At 36.4% G+C, this 13,285-nt stretch overlaps 1 non-coding gene across 1 annotated transcript; it reads right to left on the bottom strand.

The window, feature by feature from the left end:
* Nucleotides 1-12,523: 12,523 nt before the first annotated feature.
* LOC112088260 lies at nt 12,524-12,631 on the bottom strand. The gene has a single exon (XR_002900428.1). It is a non-coding gene; the product is annotated as a small nucleolar RNA R71 (small nucleolar RNA).
* Between the last annotated feature and the right edge of the window lie 654 nt (nt 12,632-13,285).

The following is a 13,285-nucleotide window of genomic DNA, read 5'->3' as shown; positions in this document are numbered from 1 at the left end:
TGCAGTTTTGGAGGTGGAAAAGAACTTAGATAGAAAGGCCTGCTTGCATTTCTCCCAGGTTTGAATGGAGCCTCTTGGGAGGTTCTTCTCCCATTGGTGAGCTTTGTCACCAAGACTGAAGGGGAATAATCTGAGCTTGAAACTGTCCTCAGAAACTCCATTTATCTTTATCAGGTCACACACTTTATCAAATTGATCCAAGTGTTCCAAGGGATCTTCCATTGCCAATCCATGGAACTTTGAGTTCTGAACCATATTCAACAAGGATGCCTTCACTTCAAAATTGTTGTTTTGCACAGGTGGTGCTTGAATTCCAGCTCCATACTGATGAGCATTGGCCCTGTCATTTTCTCCAACATAGACCTGTGGCTGCTCATATCTCCTTTGCTGGTGTTGGAAGGGCTGATGTTGGTGGTGCACCTGTTGTCTTTGCTGTACATTGGCCTGATGCCTCTGCTGATGAGCTGGAGCTTGTCCCTGGTGGACATAAGCTTGCTGTTGATGCACATGTTCCTGATGAACATTACCCTGATGTAACCCTTGACCAACTCTATTACCATCTGCATTACCAGCTCCATTGCCCTGAGCCTGTTACTCCTGAGCCGGTTGCTCCATGTCAACCACATGCTCTCTTTTTTCTTCCATATCAGCCTGATCGATCTGTCTTCCACGCCTGTCCCTTCTCCTCCTTGGTACCAAAAGGTTAATGTTGTCGTTTAAGGGGAAAGGTGGACCACAGCTTCTTGATCGGGACCTGGTGTTCATGCACCTGAAACTCACAAACAGAACTTGAAAGAAATTAGAAAACACAGAAGAAAATGCTTGATCTCAAGAACAGATCAAAGACTAATGCTAAACAATCCACAATTTGGCAACGGCGCCAATTGATAGACAAGAGTTTTTAGGCTCTTAAGGGCTATCAATCCTCTTTTGTCAAAGTATTATAAGGGGTGGCGTGTCAATCCAAGAATGTGGAAGCTAGACACTAGACTATATGAACTGATCTTAATTCAAGCAAACAAATGAGGTTTGGTTTGAACTGATGATTAAAACAAGAAACTAAACAATATAAAGAGAAGATAACAATGATAAGCAAAGCAAACAAAGACAAGCAAATAACAAAATGATGATGAGAATGTATGTATGATGATGAGAAAGGTCTTAGACATGATAGTGGATTAGGGTGCCTTCAGTGTTAAACTAGTGAGCTAATGAATCATGTGATCAAGCAAACCATTCAACTTAAACATCATTAATTAAGTTAATCCTCTCATGAAGGTATCAACTTCTATGCTAAAACATTTTCTAACCTAATCATCATTAATGAAACATGAATCAACAGGCATTAAGAACCAGTTTAATCTGTCATTTAAGCATATAAACAATCATTCCCATGATGAATAACACTTAAACCTCTAACAACCTTGGTTCAGGCATTTCATCAAACACTTTTGGTGCATGAAATACCCAGAATCTAGACCACATATGATGTGTATGGATCTAGCATTAAGAACAGGTTGTAGAGAATGGAATATGAATGATCTAACCCCTAAGCTCACTAATCTACCACCTAAGCACTCTAATCTACATATCTAAGACCTTAATATGGGATTACTCACTAATCATGATCAACATACTAAATCCTTTGCAAGATGTGTTGTTAATCATGATTAGAAGTGTGTAAATGAAGATGGAGATGATAGATTAAGAAGAAGTAAGCTTTAAACACAAAGATCTCTCAAACTCTTTTGGTTAAAACCCTTAAAAATCGATATTACTCTTCTCAAAGGGGAGTCTTTCACAAAATAGGCAAGAAAACAAAAGGAATAAAGCTTCCCTCTTGGGGATAAAACCCTAAAAACTATATATAGGTCTCTAAAAATGAACCGGGTCAGCCCGGAACAAACCGGGTCCTGACCCGGCTTTAGTGGATAAAGTGACGAATGTGCGAGTTGGTCAGGAGCCTCCCAGGTTGCATGCCCAAGTCGCACAGGTGAAGAAACAGTCTTGTGAGCCTTAAATCCCTTAGTCTCAGCCGCATGCCCATCTAGGTGTGTTTTGCGAGTCTTTGTGCGATTCAGTCCTCTTCCTCTTTAACTCGCATGACCAAGATGAAATCTGGGGAGGATATGTGTGCGACTTGGTCATCATGTAATCCCAAGTCGCATGCCTAAGTCGCACAACCAAAGAAAGAGGCTTGAACGAGATAAAACCCTTGTAAGCCCAGCCGCATCACTCTCTCGGTGTGATTTGCGAATCCGTTTGCGGCCTGGTCCTTTTTGCTCTCTAACTCGCATGAACATGTAGCAGGGGCCTTCAGGGATGTGTGCGGCTTGGTCTCCACCACTCCCAAATCGCATGACCGAGTCGGTGTAGATTGCGAGTCTTCATGCGGTTCAGTTCCAGGCTTGGCCAACTCGCATGCTCAAGTCGCACAGTCGTGGACTTAGCATTTTTCTTGCTCGGGAACCTTAGACCTTATCCAGTGATACCTTACTCGCACATCTCAACACGCAGCTCAACCCCCAGGCATTCATCTTCAGGCGTTGCGAGTTAACCGAGTCGCAAGACTATCTCGCAGCATTCAGGTCTCCTCGGACCACTTCACATTCAGTGGACAGAAGACTCAGATATCTTCAACTTTGGTGACGTCGGCAAGGGCTCCGTTCCGCCAGTTCTTTGGCGCGCGTTGCTTTGGTCTTTTATCAGCTCCGAGACATGCACTGCGTCCGATCGCCGTAACTTTCAGATCAAAGCTCCAAATAGGACGATCTCAAGTGTTCTGGAAACTAGACTCGACCCTCTTGATTCTTGATGAAGACTCCGGAAGCTGAATCGTATTGAAAGTCCTTCGTCCCACGCGATCAATGTGAGGGTTTTGTCTGCACCAAACCATCTGTCCGAGTTGCTGTACACAGGTGAAGGTTCCTCCATGATCCCAGCTCCAAGTTGCTCCCAAAAGTCTCCAAATGACCTGAGAACACTCCAAAAATGCAGGACACTCTAGGACCTAATGCAAATCCTAAACAAAGCTTGAACCAATGACAAACTCTAACAAAACTAGCTAAATGTATACATGAGACTCAATCTTTGGACAAAAATGCAATCCTAAACATGAAAAATTATGAATATATCACTAAGGGAGAGGCTTATCAAGGTTTACCACCCCTAAAATCCGAGCCACATCTAATCTAACACAGCGTTCAGTATTAGGGGGGAGTTTCATCGCATCTCCTATGAGATTTCCAAGGAACATCAGACCTTTTTCTGAGTAAAGAGAGTCCGGAACATTGAGCAGATCGACCCAGATAGGCATGGAAGAGAGATCTGGCTTGTGAGAAGAAGTTCTCGGGTTCCATTCTTAGACTACCTGAGGGATGTCTGATATGTGCCAAAAATGGCGCTTTAGAACTCGATCACGTATCTGTGCATTGTCAATCCTGAAAAGAACAGTTTTTGAGTTTATGAATTGAGCATCAATTTTGGAGGGCCTTTCCTGAGATGACCAGAGGCGATTCACAGTGGCATGAACCTTCTTAATGTGAGAGGCATCGCCAATAAAGTATCCGACAATGAAGTTGGTCCATAGGGGCTGAGCATTGAAAAGGATTTCCTCGGGTATGGAGACTTTTGCGATGCCATTGATGACTTCACAAGGCACAGAGCTTGGGGCAGAATCGTTCACAGGGAGACCGGACCAAGGGGATTTTTGGGATGACAGAGACGTTGAGCGAGGAGAAGTCATCAGACTAGTCGCCGGCAGGACAGACCCCATGGCTGGAGCGGCCAGGATCGGAGTTTGGGAAGACGAATAAGGAAAGTTTAGAGAGCGAAATTGCCGCTAAAACCCTAGCCATTAAACTGTTCCAGATTTATTGTTAAAAAATAATTTAGAATAGTATCATTTCATGGTAAAGATTGTTAGTGATATTCAATCCCGATACACTCTAGTTTCAATTCTAGAAAGCCATTTCAAATGCACACTAAACGTAGTAATATTTGGGGGATGAATACACAGACACCAAGTAGTATAATAAAATTTTTGGGTTGTCCCATTTTGTATATTTACTAAAACACTGAGATTTTGATAAAGGGTTTTTCGAATATATACTTGAAAGTATATATGCAGTTTTTATATGCAACTCGCCCGGACAAACTTATGGAGCAAAACAAACAAAAAAATGGAGATGAGTTTCATTTTGAAAAAAAAAAAATAATACAAGAAGTATAGTAAATTACTGTAGTTATGTTTATCTAAGTTTTATATACAGTAATTATTAATTTATGGTATTAGTGATCTATATTTACATCAGAATTTTTAGAAATTTATTTTCTTATTATTTTATTAAATTATGTCATATTTTAAACTAGGTTTTCTTTTTTAATTTTGTTGGCAAACTGTTTTATTAAACAACGAGAAATACATAATTACATTAACGACCAAGAGACCTTAGAGCATCTCCATTTGTAAGATTACTCTTTAAGGTATCTCAAATATATTGTACTAATATTTTTAAAGAAAATTATTTGGAGAACTCTATCACAAATTTATTCCTCCATTGGTGAGATATCCAATTAAATATCTCATTAATATAATATTTAATACTTTTGTATAATTTATATTTTAGTATAATTTATTTTAAAACTTAGGTTAAATGTTATCTTAAAGTAGAGAAAATTTAATGTTTATGTTATAAAACATATCAAATTACATCTTAAATATATTTAATATCAGGTTTTGAATTTTCAAATATCAAATTAAACTATACATATAGGAGAAAAATAATAACAATTTTTATGTTAAAATTTTAAAAAAATTTAAATCTCAGAATTTTTTTTTTTGAAATCTAGTATTATTGTATTAAATTAAATATTACTAATTTATATTATATCAATTAAAATTCATTTATTATATAATTTAAACTTATGTTTAACTGAACTTGATAGATTGATAATTTTATTTTATTATTTATTAAAAATAAAAACTAAAAAATAATAGCATATAAACTATTTAATTGATATTTTAATAGTTGGATATTTTAATTAATTAAATAAGTGTATGAACCAATATACAAGTGACATGTCTTTTAAGATAGGAGTTCTCAAGGGTTTTTCAAAACTTCTCATTTGAGAACGGATTCTCAACATTTTATTTTCTAAATATTTTTTATTGTACTAGTTGGTTAGCCCCGCTTCGCGCGACCTTTTATATTGTTGGTTATTGATAGTAGAAAATAATTTGGTGTCAGAAATGTTTTAATAAAATTTAGTACTTTGTCAAATAATAATAATAATTTAATATATTATAGCTAAACAAATAAGACTAACTAAGCAATTTAACTAAGCAATGTATATCAGAAATTGTAAGATGAGAAAAGATGATTACCATTTTATTGCTCTAGACCTATCAGAAGAGACACGCTATGAAAGTTACTCATATTCATTGCAGTTATCGACGTTAAGTCATATCCACCAAAACATCATATACTTACATATATACTGTTCATAGCTAGATACGACTCAAACCAACAACTAAATTTGATCTACATATCTGGATTACTTAACTCATATGAAAATTTATATATTTCAAAAATAGAGAATTATAATAAAGCTCTAAGGATTAAAAACTCATATTAGAGAATAATAGATACATATGTTACACTGTTCTCAGATGTCCATTCGGCTTACATTAACCTAATTTCAGAAGAGTCTAACAAATTTTGAAGATGCACTCATTATCTTTCTCCTCTTCTCTCCCTCTCTCTCTCCCTTTTCTCTCTCTTTCACTCTCTCATCAATGCGACATGTTGAACTACAAAAAATAATTTTGCTGGACTTAAACCTAGATTTCATTATCTTCATTTGTTTTCCCTTTTTCCCATTTTTGATGTCACTTCTTTGACTTGAGTGTTGTAGACTATTCGAGAGGACTTCACCCATTCTCCCTCTCGAAGATTGGCTTGAAAATGTTAATTTTTTTGGCTTAATACAATTTTACTCTCATCATATGCATTCTCATATATTTAAGAAAATCTTGAAATTATTCAATTACGCTTATGTAAGCTCATGTAAATATTATTTACCTTTTAACATACATTTATATATTTTATTATATTTTAGATTTTTTTAAAAGTGGTTTAGGATATTTTTGGATGTTCATGAACTCGGATCCTAAAACTTGTCTTCGAAGCAGTTCCAGATTTGTTTATCTTAAATTTCTATGGTTTATATCCAACAATGTATTATAGTTTGTAAAAATAACCAAAAATATTGTGAAATTATGATGATTTATTAAGAATTACCACCAAAAAGGAAATACTCTTTTTTATTTATATCTAGTGTTTTAAATTTTGATTTATAAGAACTGTTTCAATTTGTTGTTTATTATTGGGTTTTTATTAAACTATTTTGAAATGTTAATTGAAATGAAATTAGGCAAAGTCCAAATGAGTATGTTAAAGTTTTGGAAAGAGAAAAAATGAATGCTGATTTGTCAAAATTTTAGAATAGGAGTTGACATGTGGTAGCCTAGAAAGCCTAGAAAGTGAGAGTTATATATACTATGAGAGAATCCGTGCTATGCACGAGTCTTGTTTTATTTTGTTTTATAAGTGAATATGTTTTAGATTTTTAGTTAAACTATCAATTTTTTGGGGGGGGACAATTGCTTTTATAATGTCAATTGGATTAACAGTTGTCTCCTTAATGTTTTCTGAATAAAATTTGTCCTTTAAATGTTTAACTAGACATGTACCTGCGCATACGCACGGGTTTTGTTTCGCATAATATTTTTAAAAATATGTTTGTATTGATATATATATATATATATATATAATTATAAGAATATGGTAATTGGTTTGATTGTTTAGTATTAGTTTTTTTTTAAATAAAATCTTTGTAAAACAAATAACTTTTTTTTAAAAGATTGGAAGTAGGGTAAATAGAAAAATTATTCTACTATTCTAGAAATCATAAACATGATATGAGTAAAAAAGACGTAGATAAAGCCATATTTTTTTGGTTGAATTGCTTGAAAACATATAATAATCTCTGATTTTTAATGTTCTCATATTTATGACATGCATAATTGCCATGATTCTGCAAGAACCACCCCATACTTCATGTTTCACAATAAAATGCAGCTATAATAATATGATATTTAACCCATAAAAACCGCCAAATCTTTGAATGAAGAGAACGCTACATCTTTACATTATTTCATACAACAACAAGCTTCGAAAAAGGTGTTCATGATGGGGATAACCGGAAGAAAAAATATTAAAAGATTAGAAACGTTGTTTATTTATTTTTGTTAGGAATGTGAAAAGTCTTAGTTTTAATGTAACTTAATAGTTATGAACATAAATACATATGAAATAAACATTAAATAGAAAATTTAAGTTAGAAGTAGTGATATCAATTAATTTTTAACTTTTTATTTTAAAATTTATGATTTATTAATTGGATGAAAGGACAGGTGTCCTCCACTCAGATGCTGATGTGGCAGCAGGATTGAGAGAGTTCACCTAAAATCATATATATGATTTAAATTTAATCCAATTATACCCTTTAAATACGAATTAATAAATTAATTAATTTTTAAATAATGTTTTAATAATAAAAAAACAAGTAAAAAATACTTTCTACTAAAGCATAAAAAAAACCTCCTAGCTCGTTTTTCTGCATCAACCACAAAATTCCACTTCTTATATGTCCTTGATTTCCATGAACAACAAGCAACATAGATATGTAGCATATTTGAAGCAGAAGATATGTAAACTTAGAAAAAATCTGCTTGATCAATGTGAAAGAAGAAGAAGAGAACGATGACAGCCCAAAAAAGGAAAAAAAAGACATCAAAAACTGATAAAAAAAACGTTGAAAAATTAATAAAATAAAAAAATAAAAGATTTTTGAAAGTTTTGAGATCGGGGAGTTAACTAATTTTCCTAGATTTTCTTTTGGTAGAAGATGTAATCTATGTTAATGTAGAATGAAGTCAATAGGTAGAAGAACCGTTCTACAATAACGTAGAACCTGGCCTAACAGGTAGAAGATATATTCTACCAACATGTAGAATATAGTATATCCAGTAGAACTTGTAATCTACTGTAATGTAGAATATAAAAAGACCTATCGAAAACGACTTCTACAGGCTGGTAGAATATGTGAAGAACTATAGAAATGGGATTCTACGTGGACGTTGAACATTGAACATGCATTCTACCAAGCATAGAACGAATTTTAAAAATATTTTAAAAATAATTTTTTTTCATAAATGATATCCGAAAATATTTTTAATTTCTTTTTAGGTATTTTCGAAATTTTTAAAATATAGGTTTGAATTTATTTCTAATTATAACTGCCATAACTGATTTAAAAGGACAACTATGTCAAAAAGTGATAAAAAAAATAAAAATCATTAAGGGGAAAAATGTTAATTCAATTGACATTATAAAAGTAATTCTCCCTTTTTTTATTTGTATGATTTTATTTTGTTTGATAACTCTAGTAATCTCTTCTATTCATTATTTTTTCTAGTTCCATCATTCAAATTTCGAGTTCCTTGATCTAGTTCAAAGGTCTTGGGAAACAACCTTTAGATGGCAGAATTTGTTGGATTGATGACTTCGATGGAATTACTGAGGAAGTTTATGAAGTAATACTTCTTAACGACCCTTTAAAAAGCATTCTCACAACCACGAATTAATGATGAACACAACCTACTCGAAGAAGTTTCGAAAGAGTGTGCGCAAATGCTTGATAAAGCTGAGGACTACACAAAGCTTGTGAACTATCTCAACCTGAATGACGAAACTCACATTCCTACTCCTCCAAAAGAGACCTTGGTGGCAGTGAAAAACCCATGGAGCGAACTAAAACCCCCAAAAGTCGAGCTTAAACCTCTTTCTGATGGACTCAAATATGCTTTTCTTGGACCAAATTCAACCTACCCCGTCACTATAAATTCTAGTCTAAGTAGAGCTGAAACTACAATGCTGTTGAATGAGTTAAGAAACATAGGAAAGGCATAGGTTTTTCCTTTGATGACACACCAGGTATCTCACCAGATCTTTGTATGCACAAGATAAATCTTGAGGACAATGCCAAAAATTCGATTGAGAGCCAGAGGAGAATAAATCCAAACCTGATGGAAGTAGTTAAAAAGGAAATTATGAAGCTTTTGGAAACAAGAATCCTCTTCCCTATTTCTGACAGCTTTGGTTTGGTTCAACTATCCCAGATACATCCCTTGCTGAGCTTGGTTCGTCAATGATACGTGGGCTCAATAAAGCCCATCTTTGATACTTAGCCATTTTTCAGGAATTAAACTCGAATGGGTGGAATCTGACCCCAAAAGTTAGCCCCCCCCCCAGCTTGTCAGTCCTAATGGCAGGAATGTCGAGGTTTAGAGCTCCGAAATCAAGGTTAACTTCCAAAAATTGGAAAGCTAGCGTCAAGGCGCGCAATTCCCTGACCCTACCGAAACATGTTTCCTGATTCTAATGGTTTATCGACGAGCCAGAACGTTATTAGTTCAGTTGAAATGACCTTGACTTAATTGGGAGTGCCTTGGTCGGCAAAATCATTGTTGGATGAGTCGATTTCAGCGTGAATAGGACATCGAGCCGTGAAGAACAGAGAAGGGTTATAAATGTCGAGGAATTTTCAAAAGAAAAAATGTCGAGGCGTATGTGAAGAAAACAACACCGAGGCGTTCTTGCGGACGATGATGCCGAGATGTGTAAAAAAATAGCACCGAGGCGCACGTTTGAAAAATAACGCCCGAGGCGTGTAAGCAGGTGACAACACCGCAGCGTATAATAAGAAGATAGCGCCGAGGCGCATAAGAAGGAGATAACGCCGAGGCGTTTAATAAGAGGATAGCGCTGAGGCGCATAAGAATGAGATAATGGTGAGGTGTTTAATAAGAAGATAGTGTCGAGGCGTTTTGCTAGAGATAACACCAAAGCATTCTGCAAAAGATAGCGACAAGGCGTGTTTGGCAAAGATAATGCCAAGGCGTGATTAAGCTTATTAACACTGAGGCGTTCCCCATAGCAGATAATGCCGAAACGTTTTCATAAGGAATAACATTGAGGCGTGTGCATGAGAAATGTTAAAGTGTTCGACCAAGGCGCGTGACTAGAACACGATTCACTATTGACCTTACTAGAAAAGTAGCCATTGCGAACCTCACGCGCTGTTTTATTTTTTGCTACTTCCCACGGTTGTTGGGGACTCCACGCGCCTCGAACTCCCTATATAAGGACGCTTACCTTTTTGATAACACCGTATTTTGACCATTTTTATGGATCATAATAATGTCTTATGCAGGTGTTTAACTCTGTTTTCAATGGTTTTTAAAGTGTTTTCAATGTTTTAGAGTTTCAAAAGACTTTACAGAAAACTTGGGCAAAAGATATGCAATTTGGAACAAATGAGCAATTTTGGATAAATGCAGACCGTCATAAGTATGACAAGCGATGAAGACCTTCTCACCGTGTGATCACCCCCAAAATTTGAGACACCATAGAGGATCCAACCAGCTTTCTAATGCACTTAGTTTGGAGACAATCCAACGGTTAGATATTCAGATACTCCCGATGCAAGAATGACAGAAAATGCAGTTCCGGAAGAGAGCAAGTGCCGGGACCGCGGCAAAAACACCCATTTTCCCGCGGGTAGACCCACCGCGACCGCGGAACTTGGTCGTTCACTTTCCCGACGACTTAATTAAAGCCCAGATCAATTCCTTTCGTTATTTTTGAAGCCCTAAGTGTCCAGAACCACCCCAGAAGCTATAAATACCCCCTTTAGGTCATTCCTAAAGAGGTAGAGACCAATAGAGACCGAAACTTAGACAACATAGAGAGAGAGAGAGAGCGATTTCGGCTGGAACCCTAGAAGAGGCCGCCGTCAATCCTGAATAAGGAGCCGCCGCTGGAGAGCACCATCGCGCCTCCACCTGCAACTCCGTTTTTTGTTTTTCTTCCTTCTTTTCTTCTGTTTCCTGCACTTTCAATTTTGTTTATGATGCTTTGTTACAATATGTTTGAGTAGTTACCCAGTTGGGTTTAAAGGGATTTTTCAAAGGGAATTTCATGTGTCTTTGCTTATGAATCGATAGATTTAGGATTTATAATCTTCTAGATGTTCTTCGTTTGCCTTTAATCTTACTGCGTGATTCTTTGCTGGCCACTTAGAAGCCGATCTGATATGATATGTTGCGAAAGCTTTCATTGATTGTCTGAACTAGGGTGCCTATAGGAGTGGAAACCTACCTGTAGTTGAGTTGTGAATGTTGATGAGTCTTGTTCTGCTATTGCATCTTCTCCCTTCCAGAATCAGAGTAGAAACCTACTGATTAGGGTTGCGAGAGATAGTTGTTTAGTGCTGCGAAAGTAGGCTATTCATACTTCCGTGCCTCGAGTTCTAGAACATACGTAGTTGATTACCTTTATCACTTGTTTAAAATCGACCTAGCATAGACCATGAAGCCCTGCGAAACCCCTTGAGCCCCAACGTTTGTTTTCCATAGCTTACAACCTTCAATTTAGTTTGCTTTTTATTCGCTTATTACCTGCTTTCATTAGCCTTAGTTTAATCGCTTTTTACTTGTTTTAATTGCCTTCAATTGCTTTTGTTTTCTTTGCTTTCTAGTTTAGATTTAGTGACAACCAAAACCCAAAACCAAAACCCAAAACCCTTTTAGTTCTAATCTGATTTAAGCGTTGCGTTGAATTCGTACTGAAACAACTAAGTCTCTGTGGATCGATACCCTAAGTACTACAGCGCACATCTGTGCACTTGCAGACATTTAGGGGTTATAAATTTAAAACCTGAAGCTTAGTAAAACGAAAACAACAAACCCCGTTTACAAATCGCATCAAGTTTTTTGGCGCTGTTGCCGGGGACTTTGATTTGTTTCGTTGCGAATCCCAGCTTAAATCCATTAGAACACTTGTTTACTTTTACTTTTTTTTTTGAATTTTTCAGGTTTCTCTGCAATGAGAGACCGGGAACATGTTCCTGGAACTCTTGGTGATCCACCAAATCGTGTGGATGGTGATCCAAGCGATGATGACCTGACTGATGATGAGTTTGAAGAACCGATTTATGATGACAATGAGCTAATCGGATCGGTCAAACACAAAGATGATGATAAACTGATTGGAAGTTTCGACTCACTCGAAAAGTTCATGGTAGATCGAAGAGCTATTCCACCAGCCTTACCAGAGGATGGCAAAACCGAAATTAAGGTACCCCATATCCATTTAGTTCAACAAAATCAATTCTCTGGTTATTCATTCGAAAATCCGATAGACCATATCGAGACGTTCGAAGAATTATGTGCAACCATTACAGCAAATGGGGATTACCACAAGTGTAGTCTTTTCCCATTCTCTCTTAGAGATAAGGCCAGTAAATGGCTAAAATCTTTGCCACCTGCTTCACTAAAAACGTGGGCAGCGTGTAGAACTGCTTTCCTAAATCGTTTTTACACTAGAAATCTTTCAAAACTCTTAAGAAAGAAGATAAGAACTTTTAAACAAAAAGAAGATGAAGATCTTTTAGATACTTGGGAAAGATTTAGGGAATACCAAAGAGATTGTCCACACCATGGATATGCCGAGGAATACGTGCTAAGTATCTTCTATCGCGGTATAACTCCAGAGTTGCGACACTCTTTTGATATAGCAAGTAATGGAGATTTCACAACTAGATCTGTAGAAAATGCTCACGTTTTCATTAAAAATTTAGGAAACAGCATCCGAAATCAAGTAACCTTTGGTAATTCTGCACTTCCTGAGAAGAAAGAAGAAATTTCGGAAGTTAAAAAGTGTCTCCGTCACATAATGAGTCATCTTGGATTGCAACAACCAAATAGGGTACACAATACGTGTAACTTTGATGGCTGGGACAACCCAATGGATTCTTATGGTCAAGGGATGGTGAACACTTCAGAAGTCTATCAAATTCAAGATTTTCCATTCGTTTCTGATCACCGCGGGTCCATTCAATCGGACCGCGGTCGTGCTGGTTCTGACCGCGGCCAAGACATGATTCACCGCGGTCGTGAGCCTCCTGACCGCGGGAAAACGTCTTCCAAGCCTGGTTGGACACCACCTTCCGAACCAATCTCAGCTATTCAATCTAATCCTGTTTCCTATCCTAGTTTTCCCTCTTCTGAAGCTGAAAACCTAAACAAAAAGAATTTAGAGCTTGAAAAATCTATGTCTCAAGAGATTAGTGATCTTAGATCTGAACTAAAAGAGATGCA

This window comes from Eutrema salsugineum, unplaced genomic scaffold (genome assembly GCF_000478725.1).
Source record: "Eutrema salsugineum unplaced genomic scaffold, Eutsalg1_0 scaffold_15, whole genome shotgun sequence".
Taxonomy (NCBI): domain Eukaryota; kingdom Viridiplantae; phylum Streptophyta; class Magnoliopsida; order Brassicales; family Brassicaceae; genus Eutrema; species Eutrema salsugineum.
The sequence above is the reverse complement of the archived record's forward strand: the minus strand, read 5'-3'. Positions and strand labels throughout refer to the sequence as shown.